A 14701-nucleotide genomic window follows, 5' to 3' on the forward strand; every position below is an offset into this window, starting at 1 on the left:
GTGTTTTCCTCACATTGGGCCTTTGTAAGAAGTGTGTTGATCGTCGAGGGCTTCGTTTTGATCCAAGAAATTTAGGATTTGGAGCACTTCCGAGTTTTGCTCTTCTTCTCCTTGGGTTCTACATTTGAGGTAGGGATTTCCTTGTTCTTTTTCAATACTTCACGTATAGGTAGACATGTGGTAATTTTGTATTGCATGAAAATCATATCCATGTTGGATTTGTTTGAAATCATGAGAAGGAACCTAGGTTTGGTTGTTTGAAAATGGTTATTTTATCATTGATGGTTGATTTGGGCTAATTGGAGTGTAAATTAGCATGTTATAGTTGAAAGAAGAAAAAATCCTAAATTATATTTTGATTTGGTATATTAAAATGGAGGGTAGTTAATGTAACGCCCTAAAAAAAAAAACATTAAACCCATCAATAAACATGCATTGATATATAAAAGTTCCACCTTCTTCAATTTATCAGAGTTTCCATACAAAAAAGTATTACATGTTAACGATAAAAGCAAATGCCCTAAAGGCTTACAGCTTTCCAAGTTAACACTTGGTTACAACAAAAGAGTACTAACTCATTTACACATTAAGCCCCTGGCTTGAATTTACATGTAATACATCAAAAATAAAATGACAAAAGTGTGTCTGCCTCTAGCCTCCCAAGCTATGTCCTTGGAGGTGGCATGCTACTTGTACCTGAAAATGATATTCCCATATAGGGTGAGCCACAGCCCAGTAGAAATACACTAAACCAAATATGAACAATGACTAAAAGATTAGCAGTTGATAGATGGTCAACATTGATACTTTCCCTTATCACACTTTACATTTTCATGATATACAAGTTCATATTACAACTCATTTTCCAATTCCTTTCAATTCTCAAATTTCAACCATGGCTCAGAACCTGGCCAAACAACTCATATGAGACAGTAACTCATATCAAACACTTCCCATTTCATATTAGATAAGCATACTAGCTATATCACACAACAGCAGATAAGCATAAAAGCTATATCATGACTTCCACAGATATGCACATGAGCACTATCACACTTCCAATGACAAGCATATGAGCTCTGTTAATACATCACTAGATAAACATATGAGCTCTATCTACGGAGTCCATCCCTTATCTCCTCCCAACACATCCGGTTTAGAGCTCCATCCCCTATCTCTCCCTAAACCGTGGAGTACATCCCCTATCTCCTCCAACACAACACAATGCATATAAATGACAATTATACGCATCACCACACAATACATAAATTTAATGTATTCTTTCAATCGTCAATCTCAATGACACATTCCAATGATTAGTTTCAGTTGGCCTAATCATCATGCATTGTCTACAACAATCACGACTATCCTCCACCGATAGCCCAAAGCAGTTATTTCTATACAGAAAATAAATGCAACAATAGATATATAATCAACATTTCAACTAGGCGAGCGATAGATAATCCAACTACACCCTTTAATCCCTTCTCTTTCCAATATCTATATCATCAATTCAATTCCTCATTTCTTACAATTAATTATCCCAATTAATCAAACAATGTAATTAGGTCATTTTTCATAATTAACATTACAACCCTTAGGTCCCATTTTCATTAATGTTTTATCATTAATTCCACTCTTTCCATGCCAAACATGCATCTAGGCTTTACTTAGCTAAAACCCCAACCTTTGTAAATTTACACAAAAACCCCAAACTTTTACCAAATTACCAAACCAATCTCAACATCTCAAAATACTAAAATTTAAAGACAAAGCTCATAGAAAGGAGTAGAATATCCCTACCTCAAAGTTTGAGCTCCAATGGAGATGAAGACCAAAATCAAAATGCTCCAAAGACCAAGATTCTCGGATGAAAACGATGCCCTCGACGATCAACACGACTTTTACAAAGGCCGAAGGTGAGGAACTCACCCTAGCTAGACCAAAATCTAGAGAGAAGGCAAGATTTTAGAGAGAGGAGCTCTCAAAATGGCTTTTAGAAAAAGTAGGAGAGAGAAAGAAAAGCAAAAAGTGATTTGAAATCACCCAGCGGATAACTCATATATGTATGGCCCGCTCGAGCGGATAACACGATGATCGAGCGCCAAGAACAAAATCTGAACACGCTCGAGCGCAATAAGGCCCGCTCGAGCGCCAAGACACAGGAATAAAGCACTTCCGCTCGAGCGCGAAAACCAGTCCGCTCGAGCGTAGATTTCCACCTCCCAGAACTTACACCCAGAAAGTACTACCCGCTCGAGCGCCAACCGACCCGCTCGAGCTCCACCGCTCGAGCGTAAACAAACCCGCTCGAGCGTAAAAATCACATCTGCAGAAGTTTTGCAGAGACACGAAGTACTGGAGGAGTGCAATCCCCGCTCGAGCGCAAGAAGACCCGCTCGAGCGGACATGCCAAAATCTGGGCAACTAGTTTTGGTTTCTAGACTCAACCAACCTATAACAAACCTGCCCAACACATCCTATAACTCAAATACAAAGTAAGAAATGATGTAAACAAGATAATGATCAACTACCAACATCCACGGACACATGTCCGGATCACTGTACAACAAGGGTCAATCCGGGATCGCTATAACCTCCCCCCCTTAAAGAATTTCGTCCCCGAAATTAAGCACAAGTTTTCAAAAAAAACAAGTTTTCCTCCATTTTAACAATGTTACATTTTAACATACAACAATCCGATCCATTACCGATCATTCCATCCCTTTAACAAGGGGCATCTCACAATATGTAAACAACATATGTACTTTTAACATGCATCACCATTACGCATTTCCTTTCCAAATTCAACAAGATATTCAACATATATAATGTTACATTCAACTTCCATATGAGGCAAGTTCCAAAACATACTTCCAATAAACCAAAACATTTTCAATGTTTCACAACCTAAGACATATATAAAAGCTCTTAAGTTCAATAATAGTTCAAAATCTAAATACAAGATTACATATCAACAAACAAGTCCGGATATTTTTCGCGGACTTCCAACTCACGTTCCCAAGTGGCTTCCTCCACTCCGTGATGTTTCCACAAGACTTTCACCAAAGAAATGGTCTTGCCACGCAGGACCTGATCCCGCCTATCCAAGACCCGAACCGGTCTCTCCTCATACGAGGCATCCTCATCTACCTCTAAATCGGTCCAATCCAACACATGCGATGGATCCGGCTCATACTTCCGAAGCATACTCACATGAAACACGCCATGCACTCCGGACAACTGCGGCGGTAAAGCTAACCGATAAGCAACCTCGCCAATCCTCTCAAGGATCTCAAAAGGACCAATAAACCGAGGGGATAACTTCCCACTCTTCCCAAACCTCATCAAACCTTGCCTAGGTGATATTTTCAGAAAGACATGATCACCTACCTCAAATGCCAAAGGCCTCCTCCTACGGTCAGCATACGATTTCTGACGACTCTGGGCTGTAACAAGCCTCCTACGGATAAGCTCAACTTTCTCCATCATCTCCCTAACCAACTCCGGACCCAACAAAGGTGCATCACCCACATCGGCCCAACACACTGGAGACCTACACGGTCGGCCATACAAGGCCTCAAACGGTGCCATACCGATACTAGACTGAAAGCTGTTGTTGTAGGCAAACTCCACCAATGGCAAGTGCCTCTCCCACGTCTCACTAAAGTCAAGGACACAACCCCGAAGCATATCCTCAAGGATCTGAATAGTACGCTCGGACTGCCCGTCAGTCTGCGGATGATAAGCCGTACTAAAGGTCAACTTAGTGCCCAAGGCACTTTGCAAACTCTGCCACAACCTAGCAGTAAAACGAGGATCTCTATCTGAGACGATCGTCACTGGGACCCCGTGCAATCTCACTATGTCCCGAATATACAAGTCGGATAGATGATCTACCGGATCTCTCACGCGCATAGGAATGAAGTGCGCCGACTTAGTCAACCGGTCTACAACCACCCAAATAGCATCACTACCCCGCTGAGTCCTCGGAAGACCTACAACGAAGTCCATAGTGACATGCTCCCACTTCCACTCGGCAATAGGCAAGGGTTGCAACAAACCCGCTGGCCTCTGATGCTCGGCCTTCACTTGCTGGCAAGTAAGGCACTTCGATACGAAAACAGCCACATCTCTCTTCATACCCTGCCTCCAAAACTGGCGACCCAAATCCCGATACATCTTAGTACCTCCCGGATGCACCACAAGGCGCGAATGATGAAACTCTCGGAGTACTTCCTCTCGGCAAGACTCCGGCACGAACAAACAGTCTCGGTGTCTCACACTCAGGTCGGGATACACCGTCAAACCCTTCTCCACTTTCCCATTGGAGATCTTCTCTCGGAGGGATTCTACCTCAAGGTCACCTCTTTGTGCCTCTAACACTCTAGTCACAAGTGTAGGCTGCGCAACAACAGAAAACAAGACCGCAGCCTCAACGGATTCGCCCAGAAGCAAATCAAACTCGCCAAGTGTACCCAACATCTCCCATTCTCGGATGGCTATACTAGCTACAACACTAATGGATTTCCTACTAAGGGCATCGGCCACAACATTGGCCTTTCCCGGATGATAATGCAACTCAAAATCATAATCCTCAATGAACTCCATCCACCTTCTCTGCCTCAAATTCAAGTCTCTCTGTGTAAACAGATACTTTAAACTCTTGTGGTCCGAGAACACCTCGAACTTCTCACCATAAAGGTAGTGCCTCCAGATTTTCAAGGCAAAGATCACAGCCGCTAACTCTAGGTCGTGTGTAGGGTAATTCTTCTCGTGTATTTTCAACTGACGTGAGCCATAAGCTACGACGCTCCCCTCTTGCGTCAACACACAACCCAAACCCTCTCGTGAGGCATCACAATAAACCGCATAACCCAACCCTCTCTCCGGAATAATCAAAACCGGAGCGGTGGTCAGTCTAACCTTCAACTCTTGGAATGACTTTCACAAGTCTCACTCCACACAAACTTGACTCCCTTCCGAGTCAGCCTAGTCAACGGTGACGCTAACCTGGAGAAATCTTTCACAAATCGGCGGTAATACCCAGCTAATCCCAGAAAACTGCGGATCTCAAACACACTCTTAGGCTGGGCCCAATCTTGCACTGCCTCTACCTTGGATGTATCAACAGACACTCCTTCCCCGGATACCACGTGGCCTAAGAATTTGACTTCCCTCAGCCAGAACTCACACTTCCCAAACTTGGCATACAGCCTATGGGCTCTAAGCAACTCAAGCACCACTCTCAAGTGTTCCTCGTGCTCCTCCTCAGAAGGCGAATAAACAAGAATGTCGTCCACGAAAACGACTACAAATCGATCCAAGAATTCCCGGAAGATCCGGTTCATCAAGTCCATAAAGACTGCCGGTGCATTGGTAAGCCCGAATGGCATCACCAGAAACTCATAATGGCCATACCGCGTACGGAATGTCGTCTTCGGAATATCCTCTTCCCTGACCCTCAACTGGTGGTAACCCGATCTCAAGTCTATTTTGGAGAAACAACAGGAACCCTTCAACTGGTCAAACAAATCATCTATACGGGGCATAGGGTACTTATTCTTGACCGTAGCCCGATTCAACTTCCTGTAGTCTATACACAATCTCAAGGCACCATCTTTCTTTTTAGCAAAGAGGGCCGGTGCTCCCCATGGTGAAACACTGGGGCGAACAAAACCCTTATCTAGCAATTCCTAGAGCTGAACTTTTAACTCAACCAACTCTGCTGGAGCAAAACGATAAGGTGCCATAGAAATTGGCGCCGTGCCCGGCACTAAATCAATAGAGAACTCTATCTCTCGGTGAGGTGGCAAACTAACAAGATCTTCGGGAAAGACGTCCGAATACTCACAAACCACCCTCGGCAATACAATCTGGGTCTCATCACACTCACCACTCTCAAAGCTAGCAAGTAGACCACTAAGCTCACTTCGCCCTCGCAAATCATACCCCGGTGGCAAAACACTACCAACCCGGTCTCCCAAGAAATGGAACCACTCCCCGCTCAAGGTACATAACGTGACCCTCTGGCGGTAGCAATCGATAACAGCCTGGTATGACGATAGCCAGTCCATACCCAAAATAACATCAAAACCCTTCATGGGCATGACAACAAACGGAAAAGGAAGCCTATGGTCGGCGACCTCTATATCACAACCTCTAACACCTTGTTTCAGGATCAACTCACCACCAAGAGGTGACACTACACAAATAGGAGATGCTAACTGTGCTAACTCCAATTATAAAACAGATGCAAATGCAGCAGATACAAAAGAATGAGATGCACCCGTGTCAATCAACACACTAGCAACCGAGTTGCAAAACAGAAAAGTACCTCTCACTACCGACGGAGCCGGTACCAAATCCTGCGTGGTAACAGCATACACGCGCCCTGTAGGCCTCTGATCCACCTGCTCACCTCTAGGAGCATACGATTGCTGCACTGACTGGGATGACGAAGCTCCCGGATTGGCCCTCGAGGCCTGCACAGACTGAGCTGGCTGAAATCCCTGCGTCTGCCTAGAACCAGACGCTCCCGATGTGGCACTCAACTGTGGGCAATACCTCTTCAGGTGCCCTGGTTGACCACACTGATAACAAGACAAGGGCTGCCCCCTGCCCAAACTCTGACTCTGCGGTCTAGCTGAAGAAGAAGCAGCTCTCTGACCCCCTCCCTTCTGCGGGCAAACTGAAGACTTGTGACCCAGTTGGCCACATGCAAAACAAGTCAGGCCTCCCTGACTACCTCTTCCCGAACCTGCACTCGGCACCGGAAAGGTCGATCTAGCAACTCCACCCTGGGACTGCTGAGGGTTAGAACCCCTCTGCCTCCTGCCATCTCCCTAGCCATCTTGGCTCCTCTTGGAGCCTCTCTGCCCCTCATCCTCCTCCTGCATCATGAGCTCCATATGAGCTGCAGCATCCACTAAATGCCTATACTCTCGGATGTAAGACCCACTAACTCTCAACTTGAGGCCCCGCCTCAACTTCCGCTCAAACTCATAGCAACGGCGTTCTTCGGACGTCACCAACTCAGGTGCAAACCTGGACAAACTAGTGAAAGTGGCCTCAAAATCTGCCACAGACATGCCCTGCTGATTAAGCCGGCTAAACTGATCCCTCAACTTCTCCCTAGCCACTGCAGATAAAAACCTCTCCTGGAAAGCATTTACAAACGCCTCCCACGTACCACCAACACGAGCCTTCTCGTACTTCCACCATTGACCCGCATCTCCCTTCAGATGGAAGGATGCCAAGGTCACTTTCAGCGCCCCGTCCTCGATGCCAAGCATCTCGAACGTCTTACTCATTTGTTCCAACCACTCGTCAGCCTTCAGTGGTTCCTTAGGATCTCCAACAAACTCGTCCGGATTTGACCGGAAGAACTCCCTCTTCAAGAAAGAAGGCCCTGCCTCAGCCACCTGATTCCCAGCCCTGAGAATACCCAAAGCTCCTGCTATCTCTCGTGCCAAGGCACTCATAGCCTGTTGACCCGCTGGCTCGGCCATGTTGGCCTGACCAACTCCCTCCTGTACTACCGGAACCTCCTCCGATAACGGTATTTCCTGCCTCGCAGGCCTACCACGCCTAGCACCTCTTCCTCGTCCTGACATCCTAATAAAGGTAATACAGAACGTTAGCACATTCACAAATGTGCCGAAACTAAACACTTACGTCCTAGTGCATGGACAACAGTAATTCACTCCACGTAAGCACATAAACACATAAGCACTTACGAATTTTGTTTCCGGATAATGATTGTCCCGAGGCGTTACTAGAGTTCCGGTTAGAAACAGCATTGATCAAGTGCTTTTCCAACAAGACTCCCAGCAACCCAAGGATCCAATCAACATCCTAGAAACTAAATCCCATACCCACGTAGCCACATAAGCATGTTATCAATTAAACACATAGCATGTGACACTACATCTAAGTCTCTATCAAGTGAGACAAACCCATTGTGATACTAACCACTTCCCACGTACCCAAAGTATTCGAACCCGGTACGCTCTGATACCAAGTTGTAACGCCCTAAAAAAAAAATAACATTAAACCCATCAATAAACATGCATTGATATATAAAAGTTCCACCTTCTTCAATTTATCAGAGTTTCAATACAAAAAAGTATTATATGTTAACGACAAAAGCAAATGCCCTAAAGGCTTACAGCTTTCCAAGTTAACACTTGGTTACAACAAAAGAGTACTAACTCATTTACACATTAAGCCCCTGGCTTGAATTTACATGTAATACATCAAAAATAAAATGACAAAAGTGTGTCCGCCTCTAGCCTCCCAAGCTATGTCCTTGGAGGTGGCATGCTACCTGTACTTGAAAATGATATTCCCATATAGGGTGAGCCACAGCCTAGTAGAAATACACTAAACCAAATATGAACAATGACTAAAAGATTAACAGTTGATAGATGGTCAACACTGATACTTTCCCTTATCACACTTTACATTTTCATGATATACAAGTTCATATTACAACTCATTTTCCAATTCCTTTCAATTCTCAAATTTCAACCATGGCTCAGAACCTGGCCAAACAACTCATATGAGACAGTAACTCATATCAAACACTTCCCATTTCATATTAGATGAGCATACTAGCTATATCACACAACAGTAGATAAGCATACAAGCTATATCATGACTTCCACAGATATGCACATGGGCACTATCACACTTCCAATGACAAGCATATGAGCTCTGTCAATACATCACTAGATAAGTATATGAGCTCTATCTACGGAGTCCATCCCCTATCTCCTCCCAACACATCCGGTTTAGAGGTCCATCCCCTATCTCCCCCTAAACCGTGGAGTACATCCCCTATCTCCTCCAACACAACACAATGCATATAAATGACAATTATACGCATCACCACACAATACATAAATTTAATGTATTCTTTCAATCGTCAATCTCAATGACACATTCCAATGATTAGTTTCAGTTGGCCTAATCATCATGCATTGTCTACAACAATCACGACTATCCTCCACCGATAGCCCAAAGCAGTTATTTCTATACAGAAAATAAATGCAACAATGGATATATAATCAACATTTCAACTAGGTGAGCGATAGATAATCCAACTACACCCTTTAATCACTTCCCTTTCCAATATCTATATCATCAATTCAATTCCTCATTTCTCACAATTAATTATCCCAATTAATCAAACAATGTAATTAGGTCATTTTTCATAATTAACATTACAACCCTTAGGTCCCATTTTCATTAATGTTTTATCATTAATTCCACTCTTTCCATGCCAAACATGCATCTAGGCTTTACTTAGCTAAAACCCCAACCTTTGTAAATTTACACAAAAATCCCAAACTTTCACCAAATTACCAAACCAACCCCAACATCTCAAAATACTAAAATTTAAAGACAAAGCTCATAGAAAGGAGTAGGATATCCCTACCTCAAAGTTTGAGCTCCAATGGAGATGAAGACCAAAATCAAAATGCTCCAAAGACCAAGATTCTCGGATGAAAACGACGCCCTCGACGATCAACACGACTTTTATAAAGGCCGAAGGTGAGGAACTCACCCTAGCTAGATCAAAATCTAGAGAGAAGGCAAGATTTTAGAGAGATGAGCTCTCAAAATGGCTTTTAGAAAAAGTAGGAGAGAGAAAGAAAAGCAAAAAGTGATTTGAAATCACCCAGCGGATAACTCATATACGTATGACCCGCTCGAGCGGATAACATAACGCTCGAGCGCCAAGAACAAAATCTGAACACGCTCGAGCGCAATAAGGCCCGCTCGAGCGCCAAGACACAGGAATAAAGCACTTCCGCTCGAGCGCGAAAACCAATCCGCTCGAGCGTAGATTTCCACCTCCCAGAACTTACACCCAGAAAGTACTACCCGCTCGAGCGCCAACCAACCCACTCGAGCTCCACCGCTCGAGCGTAAACAAACCCGTTTGAGCGTAAAAATCACATCTGCAGAAGTTTTGCAGAGACACGAAGTACTGGTGGAGTGCAATCCCCGCTCGAGCGCAAGAAGACCCGCTCGAGCGGACAGGCCAAAATCTGGGCAACTAGTTTTGGTTTCTAGACTCAACCAACCTATAACAAACCTGCCCAACACATCCTATAACTCAAATACAAAGTAAGAAATGATGTAAACAAGATAATGATCAACTACCAACATCCACGGACACATGTCCGGATCACTGTACAACAAGGGTCAATTCGGGATCGCTATAGTTAACCTATGTTGTAAATCTCTATAGTTAATGTGAGTTGGGTGAAGGTGTTAATGCCTAAGGGGTTAACTTTGGCTTTGGAATGGTTTTGAAATGAATGTAGTGGGCTAATGTGAGTTACGGCTTTATTATCATTGGAATTGGTTTTGTGGAAACAAAAGAGATGTAGTTGGTTTTGTGAAAACAAAAAGAAATGGAATTTGTTTTGTGAAATGAGAAAAGTATCTTTGATATAAGTATGAAAATTGGATTGTTGTCTCTCGAGTGTTGAACACACATGTGGGGGTTGTATCTTTAACTACTATGTTAACGTTGTTGTTGGGTTTGTGATCTCATGATAATTGGGTCTTTTAATAGATGTACTAAATACTTGCATCTAGAAGTTTTGTTCTTGGTCATCGGTGGAGGATGACATGGTTGTGTTGAATTGTCGTGTATGCATTATACCATTGTTGATTGAACATTGTATGTAAGGAAGTGCTGAGATACATTATATATGTATACTTGCTCGGAGGGAATTAATTATGTGTTCATATACTTTAACACATTGCTTGTATCTTGATGGTTTATGTATATGTGTTATGCATGTTAGTTATGCCCTGTTGTGTTTTGGTTGGTGGTGTTATACCTTGCGCTAAAACTCAGAGGTACCGTGACCTTCCAGCTAGCGCTTGGAGAACTGACTGCGTTGAGAATCTAAGGTACCACATCCTTCCAGCTAGCGCCTGGTAAACTGGTATGTTGTTGTGAGGGGTGTATCTTTGGCTTACTACGCACATAGCTGGTAGAGCAAAGTTTTGTTGTTGTTGTTCCATTGTATCTAAGGATATCATGGATTTGGTTGGTTACAGTTTTGGAGGGCCAAGTTACCTCATTGGTTGATTATATACATGTTAGTGAGTTGTTATCTCCCTTTTTATAAAGGTATGCATGTATAGTTATGATTGTATTGGGAACGAACCAAAATGTCAATTTGTCATTTGGAAAATAGAAGAGAGCAATGGGCTTAGTGAGATTATTTCCTAAGTAATTGTTAATGTTATGAAGGATTGGAGTTAATGAAAGAAAAAGGAAAGATGAATCGCTTATAGCGTTGAATGAAATGGCTGTTTTCCAGAAAGTTCATACTCATGTATATTTTGTATAAACTGTCACATTATTATTCTAGTATGAGATTGGGCATTCATGATCATAGCTATCTGTAAGTTGTTATTGTTGAGGACCATGTTGAGATCCCTACTGGACTATATGTTCATCTCACGTTGTTGAATCTTTTTTCAGGTGTTGAGCTGAATGTGCTGCAAGATTTGGATCTTCTTATTTGTTGGCCACGGGGCCTCTCTTGTATTGGCGGAATGCTATATGTGTAAAAGGGTTGCACCATTTTTCTTGATTCGTTAATGATGTAAGCCCAAGGGCAATTTATTTATTATACTCATGTTGTATTTATTTGCATACGAATGAGAGCAATGTTATTCACTTCTACGAGTTGAATATACGAGTTTATTTCTGCATGTTATCTCTGAAATGGAATTAAGTAAATGAAATTGGTAATATTTCGAGTAATAAAAACTGAGGCGTGACAACTTGGTATTAGAGCGAGCCGGGTTTGAATACTTTGGGCTCGTGGGAAGTGATTTTTACCACAGTGGGTTTACTACGTATAGTGAGGACGTTGTATATAGATATCATGAAGTTAGGACTTGTGTGTTGCATTTATGTGAGCATGCGATTCAGTCTCTCGGGTAGTATTCATAGCCGGTGAACTTGCTTTGAGGTCCTTTCGAAAACATGCCTGATCAACGTGGTTTCTGATAGGAATTCCTTGAGAGTTCCAGGATGAGTGGCTATCTTTGTAGACTTGATTCGATTATGTGTTTACATGTTTAGATGAGTATATGCAATAGAGACGTATATTTTGTGACTAAGTGAGTCTTGTGACTTAATAGTAGTAGTGTGTGCCTCGGAGAAGGCTATTGTGTTGTGTACTAAGCATGGTATTTGCTTTTGTGCTTTATAGGATGTCTACACAAGGAAGTAGAGGACGATTGAGTTGTAGGAGTGTCGGTAGGGGCACATCAGTTCCTTTAGCACCCGCCATTGCAGCATCGGCTGTCGGCGAGGATGTCACACGTGAGATTGTGAGAGCAGTGCAAGATGTCCTAGCTCGCACTGAGGGCGGCAGCGGGCATGCTCTCAAGCTTACTAAGGAGTTTTTCCGCTCCGGCCCACCAGAGTTTGTGGGGGAGGCTAAACCGTTGGAGGCAGAGAGTTGGTTGGAGCAGATTACCAAGACTCTTGATATGCTCAGAGTCGAAAAGGAGGAGTTGAGGGTTTCTTTGGTGACTTTTCAAGTAAAGGGCGATGCGAGTTATTGGTGGAAGTATGCTAAGAATACTGTAGATAGCACGTGGGTTGCTTTTACCGAGGCCTTTTGGGCCAAGTATTTCCCTCATTCTGCTCGGGAAAGGTTGAGGGATCAGTTTTTGGAGTTGCGTCAGGATGATACTCCTGTGGCGCAGTTTGAGATGCGGTTTACTAGTTTGTCGAGATTTGCTCCAGAGTTAGTGGCAACAGAGGAGCGTCGTTGTTATGAGTTTGAAAGGCGGTTGTGTTTCGATATTCGGGAGAAGGTAGCTAGATCATTTTGGAAGGATTATTATAATTTAGTCGAGGCAGCGGCCCATGTGGAGGCCATGGTTGTGAGTGATGATTGGGATAGGGAAGAGACCATCTCGGTAAGTCCTTTGGTTCCTAAGCGCTCTAGGCTCAGTAAGGGGTGGAGGTGGAAACACGCTCAGTCAGGGGCTAATTCCTTTCCTTCGCCTGGGGTTTCGGACTCTTCTGTTGGGGGGTCCGGGGAGATGCAGATTTCAGACCAGTCTCAGAGTAGGGGGTTTGGTGGTTGTTTTGTTTGTGGTCAGCTGAGCCATGGTAGACGTTTTTGTCCTTTGCGTGTAAATTCTTCGGGTGTTTCAAAACGTAGTCAGACTCAGTTGTACCCGTCCAGTCGGGGACGATATCGGTACTAGAAACGGGCAGGCCAGACTTCGAGAGCCTCGCGAGGGGCGACTTATTAGTTAGCCCTATGGTATTACCCTGGAGGGGGATTTTTGTGTTATTGGCCGGTGGTGTATCATGTGAATGATTTTGTTGTTGACCGGTGTACTGTTGGATGCTGAGGCACCATGTTTATGTATGTATGCATAGTGTTGTTTGTTTAATCCTCATGTATTGGGGAGTATGTATGGAATTTTGAAACCCCTATAATATCTATTGAGAAGTTGTTAATGGGATCAATGATCCTGATGTTGTTGCATGCTTGGTACTGTATGTTGAGATAGTCTGGTGACGACCTGTGGGCCTTGTTCACTTTTAGAGATTATTTGTTGAGATCGGGAACCCATGGGTGAATGTGACTGATGTGATGGTTTCGGGAATTGTGTAGTATTGATAAGTTATGTGAGATTTGTATCTCGGGTTAGCGGGAATGATATCTGTAAGTTGATTAGTGTTTTGGACTTTGCTAGTTAATGAGTCTGTGGTGACCCCATCGGTTGTATAGGGGTAGTGTTCGCATTGTGATTGGCTATCAATTGTTGGGTATGGTTTATGAGTGGATTCTAGCAGCATTCTTAAGAGGAAGAACAAGTTGTGTTCCAGGGTGATGAGAATAGCGTTGGTCAAATTGTCCTTTGTGATTGGGTTGTTGTAATTGAGGTTTACCATGTCGGTCTTCGGTAGAGGAGATGAGCAGGCTTGCTATGTAGCCATGGGGGGGGATAGTGATTCCCTTAGACACAGTGTTGATGTGGTTCGATTTTAGGAGATCCGTTGAGATTCCAAAATTTGGGGGTTTGTGTGGAGAACTCTATGTTTGGGGTTACTGGCACATCAATGTGTGGATTACTGAGTGTGGAGTTTATTAAGTTGATTAATCAGCTTGTTGGTATCGGGTTTTGGATTGACATCTGTCACCTTGAGATTAGTCTCATTTGTTGTAGACTTGTATTTTGATTAGGGAAAACTGAAACTAATCTAACATGTTATGTCATTGAATCTGACGGTTGGAATAATACATCAAGTTTTGTATTGATTGATTGAACTTGTATATGTTAATTGCTTATATACATTGTTGCATGTGGGAGGAGAGGGGGATGTACTCCACGGTTTATTGGAAGATGGTGGATGGACCTCTAAACCAGATTTTGTTTGATTTGATATAGCACTAAAATGTATATCGTTATCAATTGTGAAGTATAGAGGTGTTTCTATGTTATATTGATACATCACCAAAATGTGTATCATTTGTGTATTAAGGAGGTATTGTTGATATGAGATGTGGTCTCTTTTAATTATTGGCCAGGTTCTGAGCCATGTTTATGATTTTAAATTGGTTAAGTAAATGAAGGTGGAATGAAATTGTAAAATCATGAATTTCTTATGCCTTGCGTATTGATAGCACTG

The 14701-nt window shown here is 43.1% G+C and overlaps 1 long non-coding RNA gene across 1 annotated transcript; it reads left to right on the forward strand.

Moving 5' to 3' along the window:
* LOC145797001 (uncharacterized) lies at positions 1–11687 on the forward strand. Its single transcript, XR_014337883.1, has 2 exons — positions 1–129; positions 11516–11687. It is a non-coding gene; the product is annotated as an uncharacterized LOC145797001 (long non-coding RNA).
* The last annotated feature ends 3014 nt before the right edge of the window (positions 11688–14701 follow it).

The sequence above is a fragment of the Camellia sinensis genome, chromosome 8 (assembly GCF_055761805.1).
Source record: "Camellia sinensis isolate YWXY chromosome 8, ASM5576180v1, whole genome shotgun sequence".
In the NCBI taxonomy this organism is placed as follows: Eukaryota; Viridiplantae; Streptophyta; class Magnoliopsida; order Ericales; family Theaceae; genus Camellia; species Camellia sinensis.